Below are 19,744 nucleotides of genomic sequence, written 5' to 3'. Positions count from 1 at the left end.
AAAAAAGGAAGGAATTTAAAGTTTCAATTAAGGAAAATACTCAGGTAGAGACAGAAGAGAAAATTAGAGAAAGCCAAGCAGAGGTTATGAGAAAACAAACTTTAGTCTATCAGATTAATATACAACAAAGACCTCCAGACGATGACCATCCACAGGGTTATCAAGAAATTGAATGGCAACCCATGGATGTGTTAGAACTGAAGAAATTTAAGGAAAGTGTCACTAATTTTGGAATGCATCCACTATTTGTAAAACAAATCTTGACTTCTTGGGCTATTAAAAATAGAGTAATCTCCCAAGATCGGAAAGATATGGCAAGAGGAATACTAGAACCTGCCACATATTTACAATGTTTCTTGTGGTGGAGAGATGAGGCGAGGGACATAGCAGGACAAAATAGAGCCAGGGGTACAGAGATCTCACCAGAGCAGCTGCTTGGTGAAGGTCATTTTGCTGAGGTAGAGGTTCAGGCTGTATATGACGAAGAAACTCTGGCATTGTGTCAATTGTCAGCCTTAAAGGCCTGGGACAAAATCACAGAATCAGGAAAAGACTTGAATCATTTATTCAAGTCATGCAAGTTCCAAAAGAAACCTTCCCCAACTTTTTGCAAAGGCTAACCTCAGCTGTAGAAAGGGCTCTATCAGATTCAGAAGCAAGAAAGGCAATAATTGAGTCTTTAGCCTTTGAAAATGCAAATGCTGAATGCAAGGAAGTGATCAGACCACTGAGGACAAGGTCAGCATCAATAGATGAGTGGATTAGAGATACAGCTGATCTTGGATCTTGCTCTCCTGACAGACTGTAATAGGAGAAGCTGCCAGTAGACACCTAGAGATGACTTAAGATTTCAAATGTTTTAATTGTTGTGAACAAGGTCATCTCAGAAATAACTACAGGAAAAACCAAAGTAATCCCAAAAGGGGGCCTATACTTCTGGAATATGTCAATGTTGTGGCAAAGGCCAACATTTGACTAGAGAATGTAGAGCAACAACAGAAAAATGGGGCAATACCTTACCAAAAAACTCTCAAGGGGCCCTCTCACAGGCCCCAATGCCAGGCAAGGAAAGTTCTCTCCCTCAGAACGATTAAATGTTACTGCTTCAAAACAAATGTTGTGAAATGAGATAACAAGGCTGAGGCAAGTTTTATAGACAATTGAAAATATGTAAAAGGGAACCAAAACCAAATATTTTGACAAACTATGATAGAGGATCAAAGTCCAAAGCCCAGCAATCCTAGTAAACAATATTGAGATTGAAGGGATGGTCTACACCGGAGCACCCATCTCCATTATCTCTTCATAATCTTGGCCTGCAAGCTGGCCACTTCAAGAAGTAGACATCCAATTTCAAGGAGTTGTGACTTTACCCCAAATAAAGCAAAGCACCAGATGGCTTAAATGTACAGGACCAGAAGGTCAGGTAGAAAAATTGAGGCCATCTGTAGCTGATATAGCCATTAACTTGTGGGGAAGAGATATGTTACAGCAGTGGAAAACACAAATTAATATCCCCTCGGTTTCAGTGTCTGGCCATGAAACCGGCCAGGCTCCTAATAAAAATTTTAAATTAGTTAGAGAACATTATCAAAGGCAGTTACAGACTGTCCAAGCGATCCATAAACAAGATACAGCAGAGGCTGATAATTTAGCTCTCCTGCTGATAAGACACCAACAGCCTTACCACTAAGGTGGTTGACTGACCAACCCATTTGGATTGGTCAATAATCTATGACAAAAGAAAAACTACAGGCATTAGAGCAACTAGTCCAGGAGAAGCTGGAGGCTCAACATATAGAGGAGTTTACTAGTCCTTGGAATTTTCCGGTATTGGTCATTTAAAAAGAAAACAAAAAACTAGCAAATGAAGGATGATGACAGATCTCAGAGTAATTAATAAGATTATTCAGCCAATGGGTTCCTTGCAACCTGGAATCCTTTGCCTTTCTTGTTGCCTAAGGAATGGCCTATCATAGTGATTGATCTGAACGATTGGTTTTTTTACAGTTCCTCTACATGACCATGGTAAGGAAAGGTTTGTTTTCTCAGTACCTACCTTCACCCAATAAAAAGGTATTGAAAAACCCTGCCAAAAAGAATGTAAAATAGCCCTACCTTATGTCTATATTTTGTACAACCCCCATTGGAGATGATTTCCATACAATTTCCTCAATCCTATTTATCATTATATGGATGACATCCTATTGGCTGATCCAGATATAAATATCCTGGAAAGAATGTTTAATGAAGTAATAAAAACCTTGCCTTGCTGAGGGTTGCAAATCGACTCTGAAAAAAGCACAAAGAGGGGATTCTATTAATTATCTAGTGTATAAAATAAGTCTGAAAAAGGTTATGCCACAAAAGGTGCAAATCAGAAGAAAGCAATTAAGGACCCTTAATGATTTTCAGAAGCTACTGGGAGATATCAACTGCCTGCAGCCTACAATTGGCTTGACCACTCAAGAGCCAAGCAATTTATTTCAAACCTTATGAGGTGATAAAGATTTAAATAACCCAAGGAAACTATCAGCTGAGGCAGAGGAGGAGTTAGGTTTGGTAGAAAGGAAATTGCAGTAAACACATCTAGATCACATCGATCCAAAGATGGCCTGCATCTTAGACATCTTACCTTCTACTCATTCCCCTATGGGAATTCCCATGCAGGGGGAAGATTATATCTTAGAATGGATTTTTTAGCACATAAACAGAGTAAGAAACTAAAAACCTACATTGGCTATAGGTCTCCTCATCTGCTCCCATTAGTTGTTGGATAAAGCCTCTCTGATGATGATTATACTAAGCACTTGTCTACTAGAATAGCAGAATAGCATCCTATTGCCTTTCAATAGCCAGATATCATCTGTCTGTATGTCTATCTATCTATCTATCTATCTATCTATCTATCTATCTATCTATCTATCTATCTATCTATCTATCTATCTATCTAATCTGTCATCTTGCCAGTTGTATTTGGCTATACTCTAGGTCTCTGAGTTATTAAGGCTCTGAGTCCTGGCACTCCATGCAGTGTCAGGGTGAGCTCTCTTTTGTGGCATAGGTCTGAGCTAGAGCAGTCAATCATTGGCTACACCCACAAATCGACAATACCTTTACCACAGCATATCATGCAGACAGGACAAATTATAGGTCAAAGATTTTGTGGCTGGATTGGTGTCTTAATCCGTCTACTTTAAGTCTTGCCTGGTGTCAAGAGATGGCCAGTTAAGACTCCTTATTCCCTATTGTGAGGTGTCTTTGCTAGGATCACCCTCATAGACTCCTGGGGGTTTCCATAGCATTAGATTTCTAGCTCATCTCTAAGATGATCACCAGGTCCAGTTGTCTCTCCTAGTCTGTCTCTCTTCTGTCTCTGTCTGTCTCTGTCTGTCTCTCTGTCTGTCTCTCTCTCTCTTCCCCCTCCCTCTCCCAGTCCATCTCCCTCCCCCTCCCTGTCTCACACTCTCTTGCTTTCTTGCTCTATAGCTCTCTCTCATTCTCTCCTTCTCCTACCTGGTTACCTGGTTCTTCTTGTTTTCATCACCACCCCACCTCTGCCTACCCATGATGTTCATTCTATTTCCCTTTCTCATGTGTCCTTGGAAATCATCCTTGTTACTTAACATCTCTGAGTTTGTAGCATGGTTATCCTTTACATTACAGCTAATATTCATCTATTAGTGAGTCCATACCAGCTTTGTCTTTCTGGGTCTGTGTTTCCTCAATCAGGATGATTTACTCTAGTTCCATTCATTTGCTTGCAAACTTCATGATATTATTTTTCATAGATAAGTAATACTCTAATATATATGCACATATATATTATATGTAGTATACAGCATATATATGTATATACACACATATATATGTGGCATATATATGTACATACATATATATGCCAGTTGTATATGGCACTACTCTGGGTTATTAAAGCACTGAGTCCTGGCATGTAGGCAGTGTCAGGGGTGAGCACTCTTTTCTGGTTTGTGTCTGAAGCTGGACCATTCAATTGTTGACCATACCCACAATTCTATGATACTTTTACACATATCTATATATACACACACACACTTGTGTGTGTTTGTATAGTGTATATAATTGCCAAATCTGTACCACATTTTCTTTATCCATTTTTTGATTTTAGGAACATCTAGGCTATTTCCAGTGAGGGAGTAGAATAGGTATGGTCTCAAAAGACCCATGTGTTTGCTTGGCCCATAGAAAGTGGCACTACTGGGTGGTGTGGCCTTGTTGGATTAGGTATGGTCTTATTGGAGGAAGTGTGTTGCTGAAGTGGATTTTGCGTTTTTCTATCCTCAAACTATGTCAAGTAAGGCATATAGTCTCCTTCTGATGACTGTGTATTAAAATTTCTTCCTGCTTGAGAACTATCATTCTTCCCACCACGATGATAATGGGCTAAACCTCTGAAACTGTAAGCCAGCCCCAAGTGATTTCCTTTATCAGAGTTGCTTTGGTCATGGCATCTCTTCACAACAATAAAACCCAAACTAAAAAATCCAGTCTCTTCTATCACAAATAAAGCTGCTATGAACATAGTTGAGTAAATGCCCCTGTGGTATAATGAAGCATATTTTGGGGATATGCCTAGGAGTCATATAGCTAGGTCTTAAATTAGACCAATTCCCAAACTTCTGAACAACTGCCATACTGAACTCCAAGTTGCTGTAAAAACTTGCATTCCTCCCAACAGTGGAGGAGTGTTCCAATTGTTCGCTATACTCACTAGTGTGAGCTGTCATTTATGTTTTGGGTCTCAGCCCTTCTGAAAGGTATGAAATGGAATCTCACAGTAATTTTGACTTACATTTCTCTGATCGGATATTGAACATTTCTTTAAGTGCTTCTTAGCATTGCATTTGAGATTTCTCTGTTGATAAATCTGTTTACTTCTGTAATCCATTCTTTAATTAGATTATTTGGTTTGTTGATGTCTACTTTTCTGAGTTCCTTATATATTTTGAAAATTAGCCCTCTATGCGATGTGAGGTTGATGAAGATATTTTCCCATTTTATAGAATGTCATTTTGTCATATTGATGGTGTTCTTTGTCTTACAGAAACTTCAATTTCATAAGTCCTCATTTATTAATTGTTGATTTTAGTGACTCTGCTATTGGTGTTCTGTTCAGGAAATTGTCTCCCATGCCAAAGCCAAGGTTATTCTCCACATGCTATTCTATCAGGTTCAATGTATCTGTTTCTATGTTGGGGTCTTGGATCCACTGGTACTTACGTTTTGTGCAGGATGAAAGATATGGGTATATTTGCATTCTTCTACATGCTGACATCCAGTTAGGTCAGCACCATTTTGGGGAGCTGGGGAACTGTGGAACCTAGAGGAACCACTCCAGAGCAGGAATGAGGTTGAGTCCTGTCTACCCCTGGAAATCTCAGTAGGATCACTTCCATCTCCAGCTCTGGTCCACATAGCTCTGAGGCCCCCATCTCCTGCTGGAACTTTGCCTCCCTGAGAAATTCACACAGCTATGGCCAGGTCAAACTTCCTTTCCCTATATAAGATCATGTCCAGCAGCACCTGGTATTCCTCCTAATGCAAACAAGACATCCCAGCACCCTGGCCTTGTCTAATGATGGATACTCAACCCATAGCCTCTCTTCACCCTCAAAGGTTTAAATAGCCTTTATTCTCCCCAATTAAATGAGCTATCTTCTTGAAGTCTACCTCCCAAGAGTCTGTTTTCACTGTGCTGCCTGAATCCTGAATCTTCCATTATCGATGGCCATGCTGTCCTCACTTTTCTTTTCAGACCACCTGTGATGATTGGGGGCAACCACACAGTTAAGGGCAGAAGGATCAGATTCAGAACAATACAGGTTTGTTTGTTTGTTTTTTCAAAAAAATTCATTTAATTTTTTATTTATTCTCTTTACATCCTGCTCATGCCCCTCTTCTGGTCACTCCTCCTAAAATCCTTCACCCATCCCTCACTCTTTCTCATCTGAGAGGGTGAGGGACTCCCTGGATATCCCTCCAACCCTGGTACTTCAAGTCTCTGAGGCTAGGTGCTTCCTCTCCCTCTGAGGCCAGACAAAGCAGCTCAGCTAGAACATATCCCACATACAGGAGACAACTTTTGGGATAGCCCTTGTTCTAGTTGTTTGGGACCCATATGAAGACTAAGCTGCACGTCTGCTACATATGTGCAGGAGGCCGAGGTCCAGCCTAGATATGTTCTTTGGTTGGTGGTACAAACCTAAGGGTCCAGATTAACTCTGCTGATCTTCCTGTGGAGTTCCTATCCCTTTCAGGGCTTATAATCCTTCTTCCTATTCTTCCACAAGAGTCCCCAAGTTCCATCCACTGTTTGACAGTGGGTGTCTTAGTCAACATCTGGGTAGAGCCTCTCAGAGGACAACATGGTTCTGTCTATAGGTGCTTGCCCATGTGATGGGTCTCAATATGGACCAGTTATTCATTGGCTATTCCCTCAGACTCTGCTTCATCTTGGCTGCCTGCATTTCTTATACATAGAATAAATTTGGGTTGAAAGTTTTGTGGGTAGATTGATGCCTCTATGGCTCCATTGAGGTTCCTTCCTGGCTACAGGAAGTGGCCTCTTCAGGTTTCAGGCTTCCAATGTTGTGAGTCACAGCTAATGTCATCCCCATTGATTTTTGAGTACTTCCCTTCTCTCAAGTCTCTGTCTCATCCTGGAGATGCCCCTCCTCAGCCCTGTCAGTTGTAGATTTCCATTAATTTTCATGGCCATCTAGCTATCTCTCCTGTCCTTGCCCACACCTATTCCTGAACTCACCAGTTCCCTTCCAGTCTCCTCTCCATTCAAGTTCCTTTCTTCCATCTACCTTTTATGACTATTTTAATCTCTCTCCTAAGAGATTCAAGCATCTTCATTTGTGCCTTCATGCTTGTTGCGGTTCTATTGGTCTGCGGAGTGTGGCATGGTACCTGTATTTTATGCCTAATATCCATGGTATGTGAGCATATACCATGTATGTCCTTTGGGGACCATGTTACCTCACTCAGGATGACATTTTCAAGATCCATCCATCAATTTGCCTGCAAAATTCATAATGGTTTTGTTTTTAATAGCCAAATAGTATTCCATTGTATAGATGTACCACATTTTCTTTATCCATTCTTCAGTTGAATGACTTCTTGTTTTTCTCCAGTTCCTGGATATTTTGAATCATACTACTATTTGAGCAAATGTTTTTGTGGGATGTTGGAGCATCTTTTGGGTATAAGCCCAGAAGTGCCATAGCTGGGTCTTAAGGTAGAACTATTTGTAGTTTTATGAGAAACTGCCAAAATGATTTCCAAAGTGCTTGTACAAATGTATACTCCCACCAGCAATGAAGAAAGGTACTGCACATTTTCAACAGCATGTGCTATCCCTTGAGTTTTTGATCTTAGCCATTCTGATGAGTGTAAGGTGGAACTTCAGAGTTGTTTTGATTTGCATTTCCCTGATGGCTAAGGATTTTGTACCTTTTTAAAAGTGCTTCTCTGCCATTTGAGATTCCTTGATTGAGAATTCTCTGTTTAGCTGTATATACCATTTTAAAATTGAGTTATTTTGGGTTGTTGGTGTCTAACTTCTTAAATTCTTTGTAAATTTTGAACATTAGCCTTCTGTCAGATACAGAGTCGGTGAAGGTACCATTGATCAATTGTTGATCTTACAGCCTGAGCTACTGGTGTTCTGCTCAGGAAATGTCTTCTGTACCAATGTGCTCGAGGGTATCTCCCAATTTGTCTTCCATGAGATTTAGTGTATCTAGTTTTTCATTGTGGGCCTTCATCCACTTCGACTTGAGTTTTGTGAAAGGTGATGAATAAGGATCTATTTTCATTCTTCTACATGTAGACATCCACTTAAACCAGCACCATTTGTTGAAGATGCTTTCTTTTTTCCCATTGTATGGCTTAGGCTTCTTTATCAAAAATTGAGTGTCTGTAAGTCTGTGGGTTTGTGTCTGGGTCTTTGATTCTATTTCATTGTCAAAGTTATCCATTTCTGGACCAGTACAATACAGTTTTTAATCCTTTTGCTCTATACTACAGCTTGAGATCAGGGAAATGATTCCTTTTCAAATTCTTTTATTGTTCAGGATTGTTTTGGCTATACTGTTTTTTCCCCCCATATGAAGTTGAGAATTGCTATTTCAAGTTCTAAAAATAATTGTGTTGGAGTTTTGATGGGGATTGCACTGACAGTGTAGATTGCTTTTGATAAGATTGGTAAGATATTGAGTGAAAGTTAATGTGCAGGTCTCTGTGCTAATGTCTTTCTGCCAATAACAAAAAGCATGTCACATTTAGTGTTCCCACAAACACCAACCTTTAATATTTTCAGCTGTAAGCATGTGTTTTTCAGAGGAAAGCAAGGATGTTTCCCAAAAAATAATCTGTGTTGTTACATTACAAACTGTAGTTACTATGCCCTTCAATGGATGTGCTTAGTTTTTGTATAGAAACACAGTTCATCATTACTTTCCCATTCTTTCACATATGTTTTTCATACACATTTATCTCTAATCCTGTATTTTACGGAGAAGTCAAGGACATTTCTCAAAACATGGTCTGTGTTGTTACACATTAATACTATATTTACTATTCTCTGCAATAGATGTGCTTTGATTTTGTATAAAAAAAACAGTTCATCATTTTTTCCTATAATTTAACATTCACATTACACAGAACACAATACAATATCTTATGGGTGAAAGATAATGTGCATGCCTATGTTTACTCTCTGTGTTAATGACAAGCATGTCACATTTAGTGTACCCCAAAACACTTAGCTTTAAACGTGAGTTTTTCAGAAGAAAGTAATGATGTTTCTCACAACATGGACTGTTTTGCTAACTTTTCATGCTGTATTTAATCTTCGCTGTAATGGATATACTTTGTTTTTATGGTAACACAGTTCTTCTTTTTTCCCTTTTCTTTCACATACACATTTCAGAGAACACAATATAATTCCTTGTGGGTGAAAGGCAATGTGTATACCTACATGTTACTCATGTGCTTCTAACAAGAAGCATGTCACTTTTAGTGTTCTCATAAACACTTTAATATCTTCATCTGTAATGGTGTGTTTTTTTTTTTTTCAGAAGAAAGCAAGGGCTTTCCCAAAGCATTGCCTGCATTGTTACAATTTCAAACTGTATTTACTGCACACTGCAACAACGTGCTTAGTGTTTGTATGTGAACACAGTTCATCATTACTGTCACATACACATTTTACTGCACACAATAAAATATCTTATGAGGGAAAGTTAACGCACAGGCCTCTGTGCCAATATCTCTGGGCCAATGGCAAGAAATCTGTCACATTTAATGTTGCCACAAACACTAATCTTTAATATCTTCAGCTGTAAGACTATGTTTTACAGATGAATGCAAGGATGTTTCCCAAAACATGATCTGTATTGTTATGTTTTCACACTGTAGTTACTATGTACTGCAATGGGTGTGCTTACTTTTCGTATAGAAAAACAGTTCACCATTACTTTCTCTTTCTTTGACATACATGTTTCACATACACATTCAGCTGTAAGCTTGTACTTTTAGGGAGAAGTCAAGGACATTTTGAAAAGCAGGGTCTGTGTTGAAATGTGTGTGTGAAAATACAGATAAGTAATGGAGAACTGTATTCCCATACCAAAAGAGAGCAATTCCAAAGCAGAGTGCAGTACGTACAGTTTGAAGATGTAGCCACACAACTCTCTTATGAGAAACTTCCATGCTGTCGTCTTAAAAACACATGCTTACCACCTAAGATATCTAAAGCTACCTGTATGTGAGGACACTAAATGAAACACTCTTCTGGCTGTTAGCACAGAGAGCAACATACAAGCATGCACATTGTACTTTGTTCTGGGAAAGTATTTTGATAACGGACTTTACTGTCAGCAATAAGGAATTGTACTGTGCTCTGTGAAATTCATCTGAAAATACAGGAAAGTAATGACAAACTGTGTTCCTATACCAAAATAGAGCAGTTCCAAAGCAGAACTTATGTACCTAATGCACTTTGACAATATAGTGAAACAAACTCTATTGTAGTAAATGTTCTTAGTATCTTCCCAAGAACACATATTTACCACCTAATACTCTTAGAGCAAACTTTACATTATAACATTGAATTCAACACTCCTCTGGTTATGAGCACAGAGAGTAACACATAGGCCTGCACATTGTACTGTTTTCTGTGAATTATTTATGATTAAAATACTTTTTTTTGTCTGCAATAAGAAATTATACTATGTACTTTGAAATGTGTATGTGAGAACACAGGAAAGAAATGACAAACTGTGTTCCCATACCAAAATACACTGATCCCAGAGCAGAGTGTACTAAGTGCAGTTGGAAGGTGTAGTGACAAACTATACTGTGATTGATGCTCTTAGAGTCTTCTTAAAAACAAAAGTTTACCACTTAAGATAATTAAAGCTAACTGTATGTAGGAACATTAACCAAAACACAGCTCTGGTGATTAGCAGAGAGAAACACACAGATCTGGACACTGCAATGTGTTCTGTGAAGTATATTGATAAAGTACTTTTCTGTCAGCAGTTAGGGCATTGTAAAGTGTTTTGTTACATTTGTCTGTGAAAATACAGGAAAGTAATGATGAACTGTGTTCCCATACCAAAATAGAACAATTTTCAAACAGAGGCGTTTTGTGTGGAGTCTGGGTAAATGTACAGGGGAACACTAAGTGAAGCACTCTTTTTGTTATTAGCACAGAGAGTAATAAACTAGCATGTATATCATACTGAGTTTTGTGAGGAATGTTTGTTAAAGTACGTTTCTTTCAGCCATAAGGAATTGTGCTGTGTTCAGTGAAATGTGTATGTGGACATATAAGAAAGTACTGATGAACTGTGTTCCCATACCAAAATAGAGCAATTTCTAATCAGAGTTTACTAAATGCAGTTTGAAGATGTATTCACACAAAGTCTATTATGAGTAACGCTCTTGCTGTCTTCTTAAAAATACACGTTTACCACCTAAGATATTTAAAGCTCACTGTGCATGGGAACACAAAATGAAACACTGTTCTGGTTATTAGCACAGAGAGTAACACACAGGAATGCATGTTGTACTTTGTTCTGTGAAGTACCTTTTTTTAGCCATAAGGACTTGTACTGTTTTCTGTGAAATGTGTCTGTGGAAATAGGGGAAAGTAATCCCACTCCCCTTGCAGCTGGTGCCTTCTGCTGGGGCAGATCATCAGCTTGTCTGCTCCTTTGAAGACACCACAGTCTTAAGACCTCCAAGAGGTCTGCTGCATGCAGGGCAACTGGGAAGGGACCTTCCCTAACAGGCACATCCACTGGGAATCCTGAGGACCTCAGTGGTCTTGGGACCCATCAACTCCATACCCGCCTCTCCCTGAAGTCCACTCCCCTTCTGACAAGCACCTTCTGTTGAGGCTAATCACCAGTTTCACTGCTCCTCTGAAGACTCCACAGTCTCAAGGCTTCCAGAAGACCTGCTATGAACACAGAAAAACCGACTCTGAAGTCTGAAGGCCTCATAGGAGAACAGCTATAGGCAGGGAAACAACATGACTGCTCCTCTGAAGATCCAACAGTCTGAAGGCCTCCCAGGAGATTTTCTGCAGCCAGGAAAAATATCAACAGCTTGTCTGCCCCTCTGAAGGCCCTACAGACACACTGTCAAAGAAAATTCAAAACATAAATAACTCCTAACCCAAAACATCCAGGAAATTCAGGACACAATGAAAAGACCAAATCTAAGAATAATTGGGATAGCAGAGAACAAAGATTCCCAGATCAAAGGGCCTGAAAATGTCATCAACAAAATCATAGAAGAAAAGTTCCCCAACCTAAAGAAAGAGATGGCCATAAAGGTACAAGAAGCCTATAGAACACAAAACAAATAAGACCAGAAAAGAAAATCCTCTCATAACATAACAATCAAAACTCTAAATGCACAAAACTCTTTGTGCACAGAAAAAAGAAAGAATATTAAAAGCTGCAAGGGACAAGGGTCAAGTACCTTTTAAAGGTAGACCTATCAGAATTACACCAGACTTCTCAACAGAAACTGTGAAAGCTAGAAGAGCCTGATCAGAGGTCATGCAGACTCTAAGAGAACACAAATGCCAATCCAGGCTACTATACCCATCAAAACTCTCAATCAACATAGATGGAAAACCAAAATATTCCAGGGCAAAACCAAATCCAAATAGTATCTATCTGTCAACCCAGCCCAACAGAGGATCCTGGAAGGAAAACTCCAACAGAAGGAAGGTGCCTATACCAAAGAAAAGACAAGATATTAAGCATCTCAGAACAGAAATTAAAAGGAGAGAAACACGAGCACATAAAGCCATCTACAAAAACAAATATAACAGGAAAAAACAGTCACCGGCCTTCAATATCTTTCAATGTTAACAGACTCAAGTCACCTATAAAAAGACATAAGCTAACAGACTGGATATACAAAAAAGATCCAGTATTTTGCTGAATACACAAAACACACCTGAATAACAAGAAAGACACTATCTCAGAGTAAAAGGATGGGAAAAGATCTTTCAAACAAATAAACCCAGGAAACAAGCTTAAGTTGTCATCCTAATATATCCAATAAAATAGATTTTCAACCAAAAGTTATCAATTGTGATGAGGAAGGACACTTCATATTCATCAAAGGGAAAATCTACCAAGAGAAAGTCTCAATTCTGAACATCTATGCCCCAAATGCAAGGGAACCCACATTCATAAAAGAAACTTTACTAATGCTCAAAACACACGTTGAACCCTACACAATAATAGTGGGAGACTTCAACACCCCCACTCTCAACAGTAGACAGGTCACTGAAACAGAAACCAAACAGACACAGTGAAACTAATAGAGGTTATGAACCAAATGGATTTAATAGAAATCTACAGAACATTTCACCCTAAAACAAAAGAATATACCTTCTTCTCAGCACTTCATGGTACCTTCTCCAAAATTGAGCATATAATTGATCACAAAACAGGCCTCAACCAATACAGAAAGACTGAAATAATCCCATGTATCTTATCAGATCACCATGGCATATGGCTGGTCTTTAATAACAGCAAAACAAAAAACAAAAAACAAAAAAACCAGAAAGCCTACATATACGTGGAAGCTGAATAACTCTCTACTCAGTGATAAGTTGGTAAGGGAAGAAATAAAGAAAGAAATTAAAGACTTCCTGCCACGGGCCGGCCAGTCTGGGGCTCCTTCAACCTGTGGGGAAACAAGGGTCTTGCTCAAGTCGACAAGGCGTCAGTGAAGAAATAATGGCAGACACAACACAAGGAAGTGCAGGATCTGAATGTAGTTCTCAAAAATGGCATCAGACTTTTACAGTCATTACAAAAGAGAAAAGAAAAATCTGGCAGCTCAGTGGTCGAGGTACAGCTGGAGCCATCTAAAACACACTGGGTGTAAAACAGCAGCCATCTCCTCTGGACCAGTGCAGCACCCCTGGGCTGGGAGCACTGGGTATATGCGGGGCCTGGCCAGAGTCCCAGTTACTGTAGGTGAGCCAGCCAGGAGGGTAGAGGCTTGAATCTCGAATCTCCAATCTTGAATGCTGATTGCTGCACACTGTCTCACACACACACTCGACTCAAGGTCCCACCCATCAAGGTAAAGGTCCACTATGTTAATCTTTTGGGCTAGTCAATGCCCTACTATTATTATTATCTTTATCTTTATCTTTCTAACAATGCCTGAGGCAATTAGTCTAATATTGCCTGTGAAATTCCAAACCAGGGTTTGGCTAGGGTGTTGGAACATTGGTGTAGGTCAGAGAGCAATGTCCAATTTTGTTTAGCAATAGTAAACCGTATCTAGGTGGACACCTAGCATGCGAGTTCGCAAGGACATATCTGGGCTACCTCTGAGTTAGGGGATGCCACGAATGAACTCCAAGAGACTGACTTCCTTTGAAGTTTTTTTGCCTCTGGTCTGTGGCCAAGCTTTTGGGCCCATCACAAGATTTCATTGGAGTGGGTGTGGCAACTTCCTAGAATTTAATGAAAATTCTGACACATCATACCCAAACTTATGGGACACAATGAAAGCAGTGCCAGGAGGAAAATTTATAGCACTAAATGCCCTGGTAAAGAAACTGGAGAGATCTTACACTAACAACTTAACAGCATGCCTGAGAGCTCTAGAACAAAAAGAAGCAAATTCACCCGAGAGGAGTAAAAGGAAGGAAATAGTCAAACTCCAGGTTGAAATAAACCAAATAGAAACAGAGAGAACAATACAAAGAATCAACAAAACCAAAAGATACTTCTTTGAGAGAATCAACAAGATATGATATACCCCTAGCCAAATTAACTAAAGGGCCCAGAGGCAGTATCCAAATTAACAAAAATCATAAATGAAAAGGAAGACATAGCAACAGATATGGAGGAAATTTTAAAAAATTATCAGATCCTACTACAAAAGCCTATACTCAACAAAACTGGAAAATCTAGATGAAATGGATGGTTTTTCTAGACAGATACCACATATCACATTAAATCAAGAGCAGGCAAACTATCTAAATAGGCCCATATCCTATAAGGAAATAGAAGAAGTCATTCAAAACCTCCCAATCATAAAAAGCCCAGGACCAGATGGGTTTAGTGCAGAATTCTACCAGACCTTCAAAGAAGAGCTAATACCATTACTCTTCAAACTATTCTATAAAATAGAAACAGAAGAAACATTCCCTAATTCAATCTATGAAACCCCAATAACTTTGATACCTAAACCACACAATGACTCAACAAAAAAAGAGAACTTCAGACCAATTTCACTTATGAAATAAAATTCTCGCAAACCACATCCAAGAACACATCAAAATCATCATCCACCATAATCAAGTAGGCTTCATCCCAAGGACTCAAGGTTGGTTCAATATATGAAAATCCATTAATGCAATTCACTATACATACAAACTGAAAAAAATCACATGATCATCTCATTAGATGTTGAAAAAGCATTTGACAAAATATAAAACCTTCCATGTTAAAAATATTAGAGATATCAAGAATTCAAGGCCCATACCTAAACATAATAAAAGCAACATACAGCAAATCAACAGCCAATATCAAATTAAATGGAGAGATATTTGAATCGATCCCACTAAAATCAGGGACAAGGCAACGATACCCACTCTTCCCATACCTATTCAATATAGTACATGAAGTGCTAGCTAGAGCAATAAGAAAACAAAAGGAGCATTTAATCTCAGCACTTGGGAGGCAGAGGCAGGCAGATTTCTGAGTTCAAGGCCAGCCTGGTCTACAGAGTGAGTTCTAGAACAGCCAGAGCTACACAGAGAAACCCTGTCTCGGAAAAAATAAAGAGAAAGAAAGAAAGAAAGAAAGAAAGAAAGAAAGAAAGAAAGAAAGAAAGAAAGAAAGAAAAAAAGAAAGAAAGAAAGAAAGAAAAAAAGAAAGAAAGAAAGAAAGAAAGAAAGAAAGAAAGAAAGAAAGAAAGAAAGAAAGAAAGGAAGGAAGGAAGGAAGAAAGGAAGAAAGGAAGGAAGGAAGGAAGGAAGGAAGAAAAAAAAGAGAGAGAGAAAACAAAAGAAGATCAGGTGAATACAAATTGGCAAATAAGAAATGAAGGTATCAGTATTTGCAGATAGTATGATAGTATACACAAGCAATCCCAAAGATTCTACCAGAGAACTTCTACAGCAGATCAACAACTTCAGCAAAGTTACTGGATATAAAATTAAGTCAAATAAATCAGTAACCTTCCTTTATACAAATGATAAATGGGCTGAGAAAGAAATTAGGGAAACAACACCCTTCACAGTAGTCACAAATAATATAAAACATCTTGCCATAAGTCTAACTAAACAAGTGAAAGATCTGTGTGACAAGAACTTCAAGTCTCTCAAGAAGGAAATCAAAGAAGACCTCAGAAAAAAGAGAGATCTCTCATGCTCATGGATTAACATAGTAAAAATGACCATTCTTCCAAAGGCAATCTACAGATTCAGTGCATCTCCAGTCAAAATCCCAACATAATTCTTAAAAGATAATTGAAAAGCAATTCTCAAATTCATCTGGAAAAACAAAAAACCCAGGATAGCAAAAATAATTCTTAACAATAAAAGAACTTCTGGGCAGATCACCATCCCTGACCTCAAGCTGTACTACAGAGCAATAGTGATAGAATCTGCATGGTATTGGTACAGAGATAGAAGGGTCGATCAATGGAATAGATTTGATGACCCAGAAATAAAACCACACACTTGCAGACACTTGATCTGTGACAAAAAAAAAAAAAAGCCTAAAATATATAATGAAAAAAAGAAAGCATCGTCAATAAATGGTGCATGTCTAACTGGCAGTCTGTATGTAGAAAAATTAAAATACATAAATATTTGTCACCTTGCACAAAGCTCAAGTCTAAGTGGATCAAGGACCTCAACATAAAAACAGATACACTGAATCTAATAAAAGAGAAAGTTGGAAAGATCCTCCAACTCATTGGCACAAGGGGAAATTTTTCTAAACAGGACTCCAGTGGCTTAGGCTCTAAGATCAAGAATTGATAAATGAAACCTCATGAATCTGGAAAGTTTCTGCAGGGCAAAGAACATAGCCAATAGGACAAATCAGCAAACTTCAGATTGGGGAAAAAAATCTTCATTAACCCCACATCCGATAGAAGGCCAATATCTAAAATATATAAGGAACTCAAGAAGCTAACTATCAAAGAACCAAACAATCCAATAAAATAATGGGTATAGAACTAAACAGGTAATTTACAACAGAGGAGTCTTGAAGGGCTCAGTGATGGGTTTGGGTCGCGGCAGGACGCGTCTGCAGACACCCAGGCTCAGGCAGTTCCACGTGTAAGAGGTTTAATTAAGAGGGGGTAGGGGGTAGCGGCGCAGGAAGAGAGAGGGGGGGAGAGAGAGAGAAGAAAAAAGTGAAAGATGGAGGAAAGTACATATATATATGTCGTGACGTAGCAGTCCAGGTAAAGGTGGGAGCTGAACCCAATGGATTCTGGGAATATGGTGGTCGTTGCCCTGGCGACAGGTCTGTGGACCGCCCATATCTGCCGCAGTTTCTGGATGCTAACACTGAGAAGCATTTAAAGAAATGTTCAAAGTTCTTAGCCATCAGGGAAATGCAAATTAAAATGACACTGAGATTCCACCTTACACCAATCAGAATAGCTAAGGTCAAACACTCAGATGACAGCACATGCTGGTGAGGATGTGGAGAAAGAAAAACTCCTCCATTGCTGGTTGGATTGCAAATTGCTGCAACCACTCTGGAAATCAATCTGGAGGTTCCTCAGAAAATTTGAAAAAGATCTACGTGAAAACCCAGCTATACCACTCTTGGGCATATATGCAAATGATGCCCCTACATGTTACATGGGCGCATGGTCTACTCTGATCATAGTGGCCTTACTTGTGATACCCAGAAGCTGGAGACAGACCAGATGTCCCTCAAGGGAAGAATGTGGTTCATTTCTACAGTGAACATCATGAGTTTTGCAGGCAAATGGATAGAACTAGAAAATATCATCCTGAGTGAGGTAACTCAGACCCCAAATGACATGCATGGTACGAACTTACTAATAAGTGGATGTTAGTCAAAAAAAATTACAGAACACAATCCAGGGAACTCAAGAAGGTTAACAAGATGAAAGACCCAAGTGAGGATGTCTCAATCCCACTTGGGAGGGAGAAGAAAGCAATCATATGGGGCAGAGGGAGGAAGGGACATGGGTAGGGAAGGGGACAGGGAGGGGATTAGAGGAACATGATCAGGTATTGTTAGTAGGGGAACAGGACTGAAGCCCTGAGAGCCAGCAGAAAGAATGGAAACAGGTAACCTTGGGAGGTAGGAGGTGGGGGGACTCTCTAGAATGTACCAGAGACCTGGGAGGTGAGAAACTCTCAGGACTCAAAGGGAGGGACCTTGAAAGAAGTGCTCTACAGTGGGGAGAGGGAACTTGTAAAGTCTACCTCCAGTGGAGCAACAGCACATCAAGTGGACAGATGGGTTTGCCATCCCATAGTCAAAAGTTCTGACTCAGAATTTTCTCTGTCTGAAGGAAGTGCAGGGACAAAACATGTAGAAAAGCAAGAGAGAAAGGACGTCCAGTGACAAGCCCAAATTGGGATCCAGCTCAAGGGGAGGCCTGGGGCCCTGAGACTGTTACTGACGTTGTGGTGTGCTTGCAAACAGGAGTGGAGTATCACTGCCCTCTGAGTAGCTGAAAGAATCAGATGCAGATGCTAGCTCCCAACCAACAGAGGGAAGCTGGGGTTCCCAGTTGTTAGCATCCAGAACCTGCGGCAGATATGGGCGGGTCCACAGACCTGTTGCCAGGACAACGGCCACCATATTCCCAGAATCCATTGGGTTCAACTCCCACCTTTACCTGAACTGCTACGTCACGACATACATACATACATACATATATATACATATATATGTATGTATGTATGTATGGGTACTTTCCTCCATCTCTCTCTCTCTTTTCTTCTCTCTTTCTCTCTCCTCTCCCTGCGCTGCTACCCTCCTATCCCCTCTTAATTAAATCTCTTACACGTGGAGCTGTTTGGGCCTGGTCCGCTGCGACTGAACCCCATCACCAGTGGTTGAATTGTGGAAAAGCTGGAAGAAGCTGAGCAGGATGTGGGCCCCGTGGGAAGATGAGCAGTCTCAACTGACCTGGACCCCTGAGATCCCTCAGACACTGAGCCACCAATCAGGCAGCATATATCAGCTGATCTGAGGCCCCTGACACATACACAGTAGAGGACTGCCTGGTCTGGCCTCAGTGAGAGACAAGTCCACAGGGAATGGGGAAGTCTGGCGAGGTGGGGGTGTGGGTACATCCTCTTGGAGACGGGTGGTGAGGGTGAGTTATGTAATGGGGAGGGATCAGAGGGCATACAGGGAAGCAAATGAAGTCTGCGCCGTTAAAAAGAATTAAAGAATAAAGAAAAATAAGTTAAATGAAAGTAATTTAAAAATAGAAAAGCTAAGAATATTTCACACAATAGAGTCTGTGGTAGTATATCTTCAAACTGCACTTATTAAGCTTTGTTTCGAATTGCACTAGTTTGGTATTGGAACACAGTTCCCCATTGTTGGCTCCCCCCTCCCCCACCTCAGATCTGCTGCGGATGTCTGACAGCCTGCTCCTAGAGGCGGCCACCTGCGGGGCTAAACAATGGCCCGCTACACTGACAGCCTTTGAAGACAGCTGCCTGCGACTGACACCTAGCTGCGAACACGCCCACCTGCTTGGAGACTTTGGGCTGCCAGAGACTCTGGTGTCTGATTTCTGCTGAAGTGTTTACGTTACGCTTACGTCTTGTACCAGGAGATTTCGGTTTCGGTTTTTACCTGCCCCTATAAATGTTCTAAAGATCCCTAGTAAATGGAAGCCTTGATAAGCTACTTGGCCTCTGTCTCTTTGTTTCTCGATCCCACCTATTTTCCAGGTCCTTTGCAAACCTCAGGCTGAAGAGAACCCAGACCCTGTGGAGCTGCGGGCCGGTTCCACCCACCTCATCACTTTCCTGTATTTTCAGGTACACATTTCACAGAACACAGTACAATTCTTTATGAGTGAATGAAAATGACTTTAGCATACATACTTCACAGAACACAGTACAATATGCATGGCTCTGTCTTACTCTCTGTGCTAGTAATCAGAAGAGTGTTTTGTTT

The 19,744-nt window shown here is 40.0% G+C and overlaps 2 long non-coding RNA genes across 3 annotated transcripts in view; one reads left to right on the top strand and one right to left on the bottom strand.

Moving 5' to 3' along the window:
• Positions 1 to 19,471, top strand: part of LOC116075214 — a 20,470-nt gene extending 999 nt beyond the window's left edge. Inside the window, exons 1-2 of one of the 2 annotated variants that reach the window (XR_004112468.1) lie at positions 18,796 to 18,845; positions 19,184 to 19,471. This is a non-coding gene — a long non-coding RNA (uncharacterized LOC116075214). Of the gene's footprint in view, positions 1 to 18,795; positions 18,846 to 19,183 lie in introns of those variants that run through there. The other variant, XR_004112467.1, reaches the window with a different exon arrangement.
• On the bottom strand, positions 2,215 to 3,190 carry LOC116075213. Its single transcript, XR_004112466.1, has 2 exons — positions 3,115 to 3,190; positions 2,215 to 2,292 (listed from the first exon to the last, which is right to left on the bottom strand). It is a non-coding gene; the product is annotated as an uncharacterized LOC116075213 (long non-coding RNA).
• Positions 19,472 to 19,744: the final 273 nt, after the last annotated feature.

The sequence above is a fragment of the Mastomys coucha genome, unplaced genomic scaffold (genome assembly GCF_008632895.1).
Source record: "Mastomys coucha isolate ucsf_1 unplaced genomic scaffold, UCSF_Mcou_1 pScaffold3, whole genome shotgun sequence".
Taxonomy (NCBI): Eukaryota; Metazoa; Chordata; class Mammalia; order Rodentia; family Muridae; genus Mastomys; species Mastomys coucha.
This window is presented reverse-complemented; position numbering and strand designations above follow the sequence as displayed.